At 36.2% G+C, this 12,071-nt stretch overlaps 1 protein-coding gene across 1 annotated transcript in view; it reads left to right on the top strand.

The window, feature by feature from the left end:
* Positions 1-12,071, top strand: part of MCHR2 (melanin concentrating hormone receptor 2) — a 72,282-nt gene that overhangs the window by 24,139 nt on the left and 36,072 nt on the right. The gene's annotated exons all lie outside the window — the stretch shown is intronic.

The raw sequence follows: 12,071 nt of genomic DNA on the forward strand, positions 1-12,071 counted from the left end.
TAGCCAAATAGATTATACTCCCAAATCTTATGACATGAAGCCATTAGTCTTAGAAACACATGTGTTTCTAAGTCATATCTTCCTGTAGATTATATTTGGAGAAGAGATATTGAAATTCATAAATGATTTGTGAGATCATAAAAATTGCTATCCATAATTCATTGGAAAAAGTTTGCCTATGGCTTAAACTTAAGTCATCATTTTCAAAAATGCATATGGCTCCCAAACCTATTCATTTGCATATATAATCTATATTTTCTTTTTTAAACTTATAGAAGTGCTTAAAAAGCAAGTGTCATAAAAGTTAACTTTCTCTAGTTATCTTACATTTTATAATTACAAAACACTAGATTTCTGTGTATCCTAAATCTCTCTTAACACTAATATTTCATTATCTAAAAATGAAATGAAAATTAAAATAAATTAATCATTTTGGCTTTTTAAAAGAGCCACATCAGTTATTTTTAAAACAACATGAGGTAACTAACTGAATATGTTTCTCCATACAAATTTCTTCAATGAATTCAGCCAGTCAGTCATATTTATTGGTGTTCCCTGAAAATAGCTGTTTTGCTACATTTTTATAAACACTTTGACATTAAATTTTCGTTTAACAGAACCACAATCAAAGTTAACATCATATTAGCTGATTTTTAAAATTTGAAATCATCAATTTGGAAAGTAAAAGAGAGCAGTGGCAGAAAATTAAGACTAAGTATTAATAAAGGAGAGAACAGAGAGTTAGATTATTGCCTTGGAACCGTATGGTCAGATGTTAGACTGGTTTTTTAACAATACTTTTACTGTTATTATAACCTGCAGAACCATACAGAAAACACTGGCTATCAAGGACAAGAAAGCCAGAACATTTTTGGCTCATCAGGGTCCCTCTGAACCACTTACCAGTCATAACTTACTCTCTCTTCAGAGGTGGCCAACAATCTGACATTTGCAGTTATCACTTCTTTGCTTTTCTTTATATTTTTACCATCATTATATATATCCCTAGTAATATAGATTTATTTTGCCTTGTTTTTTATTCTATAAAAATGGAATCATACATATGAATTTGTGCTTTTTGTCCTTCCTTACGATTTTAGATCCATCCATGTTACTGTGTGTACCTAGAGTCTGTTCCCATCGGTGCTATATAGTATTTCATTGTGTGAATGTATCACAATCCATTCCATTGTAAATGGGCATTTGGTTAATTTAAGTTATATAGTTTGGCTGTATCCCACCCAAAATCTCATCTTGAGTTGCAATCTCCATAATCCCCATGTGCCAACGGCCAGAACAAGGGTGGAAGTAATTGAATCATGGGGGCAGTTTTCCCCATGCTGTTCTCGTGATAGTGAGTGAGTCTCAGGAGGTCTGATGGTTTTATAAGCATGTGGCATTTCTCCTGCTTGTTCTCACTCGGTCCTGCTACCCTGTGAAGAAGGTGCCTGCTTCTCCTTTGCCTTCTGCTATGACTGAAAGTTTCCTGAGGCTTCCTCAGCAGTGCAGAATTGTGAGTCAACTAAACCTCTTTCCTTTATAAATTACCCAGTTTGGGGCATTTCTTCATAGCATTGTGATAAGACTAATGCATTCAGTTTAAAGCATTTTAAATGAATATTTCTGTGAACATTCTGGAGCACATATCCTGGTACATATAAACTTGTGTATCTTTAGGTATATCCCACCTAAGGGGAAGATTCTGGGTCATGCAGCAATATGTAGCTACTCAACTTCAATAATGCCTCCTTGTTTTCCAGAGTGATATATCCATTTATACTGCCACCAGTGGTGGGAGTTTCCTGTGGCTCCAACACTTAGAACTGTTAGACATGAATATTCTTACCAATCTGATAGTTAAGCAAAAGTATCCACTTGTGCTTTTAATTTGCCTTTTCCTTATCTTCAATGAAATTAAATGCCTTTTAAATATGTTTATTCACCAGCCGGATGCCTATTTTATAAATGCCTATTGAAGTCACTTGCCATTTTTCTGTAGGCTTCTCTATCTTTTTTTATAGATTCATATAGATAGTTTATATATTTTGATCAAGAGCCTTTTGTTGGTTATATGTCTTAGAAATATCTTCACTCTGAGACTTGACTTTTGGCTTTCTTAATGGTATCTTTTTTTTAATTCCCATGTTATTTTTTATTTTTTGCAAACATAGTTTACCAATAGGACATTGAATGGAATATTCCACCTAGAACATGAACCACTAAACAATGCATCCTTTCTCAAACATTCGTTTTTGTCCTCTACATGCATTTCTTATTATGATTAAAAAGAAAACTATAACATGATAACCACTCCCAAACAAACTGATAAATGAACAGTACAGTATTAGGAACTATAAACACAGTATTTTACAGCAAAGACCTTAACTGTTTTCACCTTGCATGATTGAAACTTTATACTTATTCAACAATTCTCCATTTCCTCATCCTCCAGCCCCTGGCAACCACCATTCTACTTTTGGCTTCAATAAGTTTGATTAATTTAGATACTTCATGCAAGTGAAATCCTATAGTATCTTTCCTTCTGTGACTGACTTACTTCACTCATTATCATGCCCTCAAGGTTCATTCATATTGTGGCATATGACAGAATTCCCTTAATTTTATGGCTGAATAATATTCCATTGTATGTGTAAACTTTGTTTATACATTCATCTATCAGTGTTCATTAAGGTGGTTTCTATCTGTTGACTTGAGGAACCTCCACACTGTTTTCCATAGTGACTACGCTATTTTACATTCCTACCAACAGTACACAAGAGTTCCAGTTTTTCCACATCCTCAATATTTATTTTCTGGGTTTTTTGTTTTGTCACTTTTTTAAATTGTCATTTGTATGTTTTTATTGTTTGTTAATAATGGTCATCCTAACAGGGATGAGGTGATACCTCATTGTGGTTTTTATTTGCATTTCCCTGATTAGTAACATTGAGCATCTTTTCCTGTATCTGTTGGCCATTTCTATGTCTTCTTTGGATAAATGTCTGTTCAGGTTACTTGTCCATTTTTTAAATCGAGTTATTTGCTTATTTGCTGTCAATATTAAGTTCTAGGAGTTCCTTCTATATTTTGGATTTAACCATTTATCAGAATTGTGGTTTGCAAATTTTTCTCCCGGTCTATCAGATGTGTTTAGACTCTGTTGTTTCCTTTGCTGTTCAGAAGCTTTTTAGTTCAATGTAGACTCATTATCTAATTTTGCTTTTGTTACCTGTGTTTTTGATATCACATCCAAGAAATTATTGTCAAAACCAATGTCATGAAGATTTCCCCTATGTTTTCTTCTAGGAATTTTACCATTTCTGGTCATATATTTAAGTCTTTAAACTATTTTGAGTTAATTTTTGTGTGTAGTGAAAGATAAGGGTCCAATTTCATTCCTTTGCATGTAGATATCCAGATTTTTCAACATCATTTGTTGAAAAGCCTATCCTCTTCCTATTGTATACTTTGGTACCCTTGTTGAAGATCAGTTGACCATGCACTAGCCCTTCCTTATCTGTGGTTTCACTTTTCAAGATTTTAGTTACCTGTTGTCAACCACAGTTACAAACTAGTAAATAGAAATTTCCAAAATAAACAATACGTAAGTTTGAAATTGTGCACCATTACTGGAACACGGTGAAATCTCATGCTATCTAACTTCATTTCTCCCAAGACATGATTAACCCTTTTGTCTACCATAACCTCGCTGCATATGCTACGTGCCTGCTAGTCACTTAGTAGCTGTCTCAGTTATCAGACTGACTGTCACAGTATAGCAGTGTTTGTGTTCAAGCAATCCTTATTTTACTTAACAACAGACCCAAAGCACAAGACTAGTAATGCTGGCAATTTGGATATGCCAAAGCAGAGTTATAAAGTGCTTTAAGTGAAAAGGTAAAAGATTTTTACTTAATAGAGAAATTTTTAAAATCATATGCTGAGTTTGATATGATATACCATGAGAAAAAATCTCTCTGTGAAATTGTGAAGAAGAAAAAATAAATTCATGCTAGTTTTGCTGTCATAGATTTCATTCCATTGTGGTTGGGAAAGATACTTGACATGATTTTCATATTTTTTTATTATTATACTTTAAGTTCTAGGGTACATGTGTACAATGTGCAGATTTGTTACATAGGTATGCATATGCCATGTTGGTTTGCTGTACCCATCAACTTGACATTTACATTAGGTATTTCTCCTCATGCTATCCCTCCCCCAGCCCCCAGGCCCCAACAGGCCCTGGTGTGTGATGCCCCCAGCCCTGTGTCCATGTGTTCTCACTGTTCAACTCCCACCTATGAGTGAGAACATGTAGTGTTTGGTTTTCTGTCCTTGTGATGGTTTGCTGAGAATGATGGTTTCCAGCTTCATCCATGTCCCCACAAAGGACATAAACTTATCCTTTTTTATGGCTGCATAGTATTCCATGGTATATATGTGCCATGTTTCTTTTTTTTTTTTTTTTTTTTTGTAATTTTCTTTCTTTTTTTCTTTAATTATTATACTTTAAGTTCTAGGGTACATGTGCATAACGTGCAGGTTTGTTACATATGTATACTTGCGCCATGTTGGTGTGCTGCACCCATCAACTCGTCAGCACCCATCAACTCGTCAGCACCCATCAACTCATCATTTACATCAGGTATAACTCCCAATGCAATCCCTGCCCTCTCCCCCCTCCCCGTGATAGGCCCCGGGTGTGATGTTCCCCTTCCCAAGTCCAAGTGATCTCATTGTTCAGTTCCCACCTATGAGTGAGAACATGCGGTGTTTGGTTTTCTGTTCTTGTGATAGTTTGCTGAGAATGATGGTTTCCAGCTGCATCCATGTCCCTACAAAGGACTCAAACTCATCCTTTTTTATGGCTGCATAGTATTCCATGGTGTATATGTGCCACATTTTCTTAGTCCAGTCTATCACTGATGGACATTTGGGTTGATTCCAAGTCTTTGCTATTGTGAATAGTGCTGCAATAAACATAGGTGTGCATGTGTCTTTATAGCAGCATGATTTGTAATCCTTTGGGTATATACCCAGTAATGGGATGGCTGGGTCATATGGTACTTCTAGTTCTAGATCCTTGAGGATTCGCCATACTGTTTTCCATAATGGTTGAACTAGTTTACAATCCCACCAACAGTGTAAAAGTGTTCCTATTTCTCCACATCCTCTCCAGCACCTGTTGTTTCCTCACTTTTTAATGATTGCCATTCTAACTGGTATGAGATTGTGTCTCATTGTGGTTTTGATTTGCATTTCCCTGATGGCCAGTGATGATGAGCATTTTTTCATGTGTCTGTTGGCTGTATGAATGTCTTCTTTTGAGAAGTGTCTGTTCATATCCTTTGCCCACTTTTTGATGGGGTTGTTTTTTCTTGTAAATTTGTTTGAATCTTTGTAGGTTCTGGATATTAGCCCTTTGTCAGATGAGTAGATTGCAAAAATTTTCTCCCATTCTGTAGGTTGCCTGTTCACTCTGATGGTAGTTTCTTTTGCTGTGCAGAAGCTCTTTAGTTTAATCATATTCCATTTGTCAATTTTGGCTTTTGTTGCCGTTGCTTTTGGTGTTTTAGACATGAAGTCCTTGCCATGCCTATGTCCTGAATGGTACTACCTAGGTTTTCTTCTAGGGTTTTTATGGTATTAGGTCTAACATTTAAGTCTCTAATCCATCTTGAATTAATTTTCGTATAAGGAGTAAGGAAAGGATCCAGTTTCAGCTTTCTACTTATGGCTAGCCAGTTTTCCCAGCATCATTTATTAAATAGGGAGTCCTTTCCCCATTTCTTGTTTCTCTCAGGTTTGTCAAAGATCAGATGGCTGTAGATGTGTGGTATTATTTCTGAGGACTCTGTTCTGTTCCATTGGTCTATATCTCTGTTTTGGTACCAGTACCATGCTGTTTTGGTTACTGTAGCCTTGTAGTATAGTTTGAAGTCAGGTAGTGTGATGCCTCCAGCTTTGTTCTTTTGACTTAGGATTGTCTTGGCAATGCGGGCTCTTTTTTGGTTCCATATGAACTTTAAAGCAGTTTTTTCCAATTCTGTGAAGAAACTCATTGGTAGCTTGGCGGGGATGGCATTGAATCTATAAATAACCTTGGGCAGTATGGCCATTTTCACGATATTGATTCTTCCTATCCATGAGAATGGTGTGTTCTTCCATTTGTTAGTGTCCTCTTTGATTTCACTGAGCAGTGGTTTGTAGTTCTCCTTGAAGAGGTCCTTTGCATCCCTTGTAAGTTGGATTCCTAGGTATTTTATTCTCTTTGAAGCAATTGTGAATGGAAGTTCATTCATGGTTTGGCTCTCTGTTTGTCTGTTACTGGTGTATAAGAATGCTTGTGATTTTTGCACATTGATTTTGTATCCTGAGACTTTGCTGAAGTTGCTTATCAGCTTAAGGAGATTTTGGGCTGAGACGATTGGGTTTTCTAAATATACAATCATGTCATCTGCAAACAGGGACAATTTGACTTCTTCTTTTCCTAACTGAATACCCTTGATTTCTTTCTCTTGCCTGATTGCCCAGCCAGAACTTCCAACACTATGTTGAATAGGAGTGGTGAGAGAGGGCATCCCTGTCTTGTGCCAGTTTTCAAAGGGAATTTTTCCAGATTTTGCCCATTCAGTATGATATTGGCTGTGGGTTTGTCATAAATAGCTCTTATTATTTTGAGGTACGTTCCATCAATACCGAATTTATTGAGCGTTTTTAGCATGAAGGGCTGTTGAATTTTGTCAAAGGCCTTTTCTGCATCTATTGAGATAATCATGTGGTTTTTGTCTTTGGTTCTGTTTATATGCTGGATTACGTATATTGATTTGTGTATGTTGAACCAGCCTTGCATCCCAGGGATGAAGCCCACTTGATCATGGTGGATCAGCTTTTTGATATGCTGCTGGATCCGGTTTGCCAGTATTTTATTGAGGATTTTTGCATCGATGTTCGTCAGGGATATTGGTCTAAAATTCTCTTTTTTTGTTGTGTCTCTGTCTGGTTTTGGTATCAGGATGATGTTGGTCTCATAAAATGGGTTAGGGAGGATTCCCTCTTTTTCTATTGGTTGTAATAGTTTCAGAAGGAATGGTACCAGCTCCTCCTTGTACCTCTGGTAGAATTCAACTGTGAATCCATCTGGTCCTGGACTTTTTTTGGTTCGTAGGCTATTAATTATTGCCTCAATTTCAGAACCTGCTATTGGTCTATTCAGGGATTCAGCTTCTTCCTAATCTGGTCTATCCTTGATGGACATTTGGGTTAGTTCCAAGTCTTTGCTATTGTGAATAGTGCTGCAGTAAACATACGTGTGCATGTGTCTTTATAATAGAATGATTTATAATCCTTTAGGTGTATACCCAGTAATGGGATCGCTGGGTCAAATGATATTTCTAGTTCTAGATCCTTGAAGAATCACCACACTGTCTTCCACAATGGTTGAACTAATTTACATTCTCACAAAGAGTGTAAGAGCATTCCTAAAACACTTTTTTGGAAAAAAAAGCAGTCCCAAAACACTTTTTTTTCTTCTTTTGAGAAGTGTATGTTCATATCCTTTGCCCACTTTTTGATGGAGTTGTTTGTTTTTTCTTGTAAAATTGTTTAAGTTCTTTGTAGATTCTATATATTAGCCCTTTGTCAGATGGGTAGATTGCAAAAATTTTCTCCTATTCTGTAGGTTGCCTGTTCACTCTGATGATAGTTTCTTTTGCTGTGTAGAAGCTCCTTAGTTTAATTAGATCCTATTTGTCAATTTTGGCTTTTGTTGCCATTGCTTTTGGTGTTTTAGTCTTGGAGTTTTTGCCCATGTCTATGTCCTGAATGATATCGCCTAGGTTTTCTTCCAGGGTTTCTATGGTTTTAAGTCTTATGTTTAAGTCTTTAATCCACCTTGAGTTAATTTTTGTATAAGGTGTAAGGAAGGGGTCCAGTTTCAGTTTTCTGCATATGGCCAGTTTTCCCAACACCATTTATTAAATAGAGAATCCTTTCCCCATTGCTTGTTTTTGTCGGGTTTGTCATAGATCAGATGGTTGTAGATGTGTGGCATTATTTCTGAGGCCTCTGTTCTGTTCCATTGGTCTATATATCCGTTTTGGTACCAGTACCATGTTTTGGTTACTGTAGCCTTGTAGTATAATTTGAAGTCAGGTAGCATGATGCCTCCAGCTTTGTTCTTTTTGCTTAGAATTCTCTTGGCAATGTGGGCTCTTTTTTGGTTCCATATGACCTCTAAAGTAGTTTTTTCCAATTCTGTGAAGGTAGTCATTGGTAGCTTGATGGGGATGGCATTGAATCTGTAAATTACCTTGGGCAGTGTGGCCATTTTCACGATATTGATTCTTCCTATCTCTGAGCATGGAATGTTCTTCCATTTGTTTGTGCCCTCTTTTATTTTGTTGAGCAGTGGTTTGTAGTTCTCCTTGAAGAGCTTTTGTTTTCTGAGAAAGTCTTTATCTCTCTTTAATTTTCAAAGAATATTTTTGCTGGACGTAGTAGTCTTGGTTGCCAGTTTTTTCTTTTGGCACTTTGACTATATCATCCCACTCTCTCCTGGCTTTCGAGGTTTCTGCTGAGAAATCCACTAACAGATGTATTGAAAGTCTCTTGTACACAGTGAATCATTTTTCTCTTGCTGCTTTTGAAATTTTCTCTTGCCTTTGTGGACTCCTTTGGATGTAGACTGGTCTTCTTGAATCTGGGTGTTCATTTCCCTTCCCAGATTTAGGAAAATTTCAACCATTATTTCTTTAAATAAGCTTTCTGTGTCTTTCTTTCTCTTCTTTTTCTGAGATTTCCATAACATGTATATGGATCCTTTCAATGGTGTCCGGTAACCTTTTAGGCCATTTTTACCCTTCATTATTATTATTATTGTGTCTTTTTGCTCCTCTGCCTAGTTTATTTCAAATGACTTGTCTTCAAATTTTCTGATTCTCTCTCTTGCTTGATCAAATCTGCTGTTGAAACTTTATAGTGAATTTCTTATTTCAATTGTTGAATTTCTCAGCTCTAAAATCTGTTTGGTTCTTTTTTATATTTTCTATCCCTTTGCTGAAATTCTCATTTTGTTCCTGTATTGTTTTGATGAGTTTATCAATCACCTTTATAGTGGTTATTTTCAACTATTTGTCAGGTAATTAGTATCTAACTGTTTCTTTAGTATCAATTTCTGAAAATTTGCTTGGCTTATTTGATTGGGCCAATTTTCTCTGCTTCTTTGTGTTCCTTGTAATTCTGCATTAGTATCTATACATTTTAACAATATAGCTACCTCTCCCAGTCTTTGTAGACTGGCTCCAGACAGGGAAACATCTTCACCAAGCAGCATAGCTACAGATTCAGGGGACATCGCAAACATTTTCTGTGGACGTGTCTCCTCTGGATGTCTGTGTCTAAGTTCCTAATTAGAGAGATTTACCAATTTCTTTTTTCCTGGAACTCATAATTTCTCCATTGGTATCTATCTTTTGTACCACAGGTTCTCCAAAATAGCAGCATGCCACTTGACTCTTTTTGTGTTCCCAGTGTCCTTCCAGGCGTCCAGAGTACATGAGGTCTCATCAGTGCCCCAATTTGGACTACATAGAAACCAGTACCTCTGGAAACCCCCCAAAAGCCAGAACACTGCATATATGCTCCACTCTTCTCTCCTTGAAGGAAGAGACTGCCAAGCAGCATTGACCTCTGTCAGCTATACCACAGGTCCTCTGGAGCAGCAGCACATGGCCCAGCTCTTTTTTTCTGAGGAGCCCCCAGCTATCCAGAATATGCCATTTCCTGCCAATACACTGAGATAGATGAGACAAAAGCCTGTCCCCAAAGAAGCCCCTTGAAAGTCAGAAAAATGGACATATGCTCCAGTTTCCTCTCTCTCCCCAGGGAGAAGCCAGGAGCTGGAAGTTTCCCCGCGATCACATGGCACTGTGCCAGAGAGAGATACTATGGCAAGAGGGTGCCACAGGTTCTTCGATTGGCTTTGATGTAGCTGGCTTCCCCTTTGCCTAGGATGCAAAAGTTTCTTAACTGGTTTCTGGGTTTCTCACAAAAGGAATTGTTCCATGTATGGCTGTTGAATCAGTGTTGCCATGGGAGAAAGAGGGTGTGAGATTTCCTATTTTACTGTCCTAATGGTGTCTTTTAATGAACAGATTTTTTTTCATTGTAATCAAATTTTTCAGGTTTTTATTAAACATCTGTGTTTTCTGTGTCTTGTTTATGAAATTTTTTACTCCAAGGACATAAAGATATTCTATATTCACTTCTAAAAGCCTTTTACATTTGTTTTTAATCCACATGGAGTTTATTTTTATGTATGTATAGATTTTAAATCAATGCGCATATAAGTGTAAGTAAGCATATATGAATTCATGTATATGTGTGTATAATATATATTTATATAGGTGAGATTGGTTTTTTTTTTCTATTTAGATAAGCAGTTGTCCCAGCACCATTTATGAAAGAGTCCATTCTTTCCTCACTTCTCTAAAGTGACATCTTTTCATATATCAAGTGTAATGTATATGTGTGGGGGCTTTCTTTAATGTTCTCTTTAATGTTCCCTTGATCTATTTGTCTATCCCTATTCAAATATCACACTATGTAGATTACTGTATCTTTATAATTTGTCTTAGTATCAAATAAATTAAGTCCTTCTATCTGGTTCTCTTTTTTCAAGAGTTTGTTTACTATTCTTAGTCTTTTATGTCAGAAGTAGTATGTTATCATCTTTCACAGACAATAAAACTTGGAATTTTATTGGAATTGCATTGAATCTATAAGTCAATCTGGGGGAAATTGACATCTATAGAATAATGAGTCTTCAAACTCATTAACTTGGTATTTTTCTCCATTTACAAATGTTCTTTAACATCAGTTAAATGTTATAACTTTTACAGTAGAGTTCTTACATATTTTTGCTGGGTTTAGCATTAGGTATATATATATTTTTAACAGTTAAATGTTAACTCTTTTAAACCTTTTTCTAATGGTTTGTAGAAAATATATGGAAATGCAATTTTTTGGCTTGTTTTCATATCCAGCAAACTTACTAAATTCTCTTATAGCTGCACAATAATAACACTGAGACTTTCTTACTCTCCAAGTCTCATACATCCTATTTTTTTCTTCCCCCATTGTGCTAGAGAAGTCCAATATTGAAGATAAGTGATGATAGTGGACATTTTTTCATGTTTTGAAAGGGAAATGTTCAGCATTTCATGATTAAAGTTTTCTTCAGGGGAGATTCAATTAACAAAGTAACATGACAGACATGAAAAAGAACCAAATGAAAATGAAGAGCATTTTTTAAAAATCACATCACTCTCTCAATTGATGGAAAAACCATCTTTAATATTAAACTAATAATCTACTGATGAACTGGGAATAGAAGGGAACTTTCTTTATCTGACTAAATATAATACACTTAATCATGAAGCCCCTGAGGCTCCAGCTCAGAGAAGGGTATATCCTGTAAGATTCCCCAGCCTTAGTAGGCCCTGGACCCTAATTTTTCTCTGGACTTCTTGCAGACATGGAACCAGACTTCAAATGCTATGTCATCCCTAAATGTCTTCTAAATCAAGATAGCATTGATGCTTCAGTATTCCACTTACCTTTCAAGATCTCATTCAAAACCCAGCCAGGGAAGGCCATCTGATTTTTCAGACCTTGAATATTTTTAAGTTGCTGTATACACACACACAGACACACATAAATATAAATACACACACACACACATTTTGTCCAGCATATTTTATTTTCAGTGGGAAGATTAATCTGAGTAATCCAATTTATCATTACCAAACACCAGACTTAGATGGCATTTTTAAAATGTCTTTTATCAAAACAGATGATCAAGCAAATAATTTTCTAGTCCTATTTGGCTTTATTTACTTGTTTATTTTTTGGCAGTGAGCATTTCTCCTTGAATACTTCTTTGCACATGGTGCCTCCGCTGGCTACAACACTTTTCCCTTCCCACAACTCTACTTTGCTCAGCTAACTCTTCCTCATGCTTCAGGATAGTCCAATAATCACATCAGGAAGTCTTATCCATTCCATTC

The sequence above is a fragment of the Rhinopithecus roxellana genome, chromosome 4 (assembly GCF_007565055.1).
Source record: "Rhinopithecus roxellana isolate Shanxi Qingling chromosome 4, ASM756505v1, whole genome shotgun sequence".
Taxonomy (NCBI): Eukaryota; Metazoa; Chordata; class Mammalia; order Primates; family Cercopithecidae; genus Rhinopithecus; species Rhinopithecus roxellana.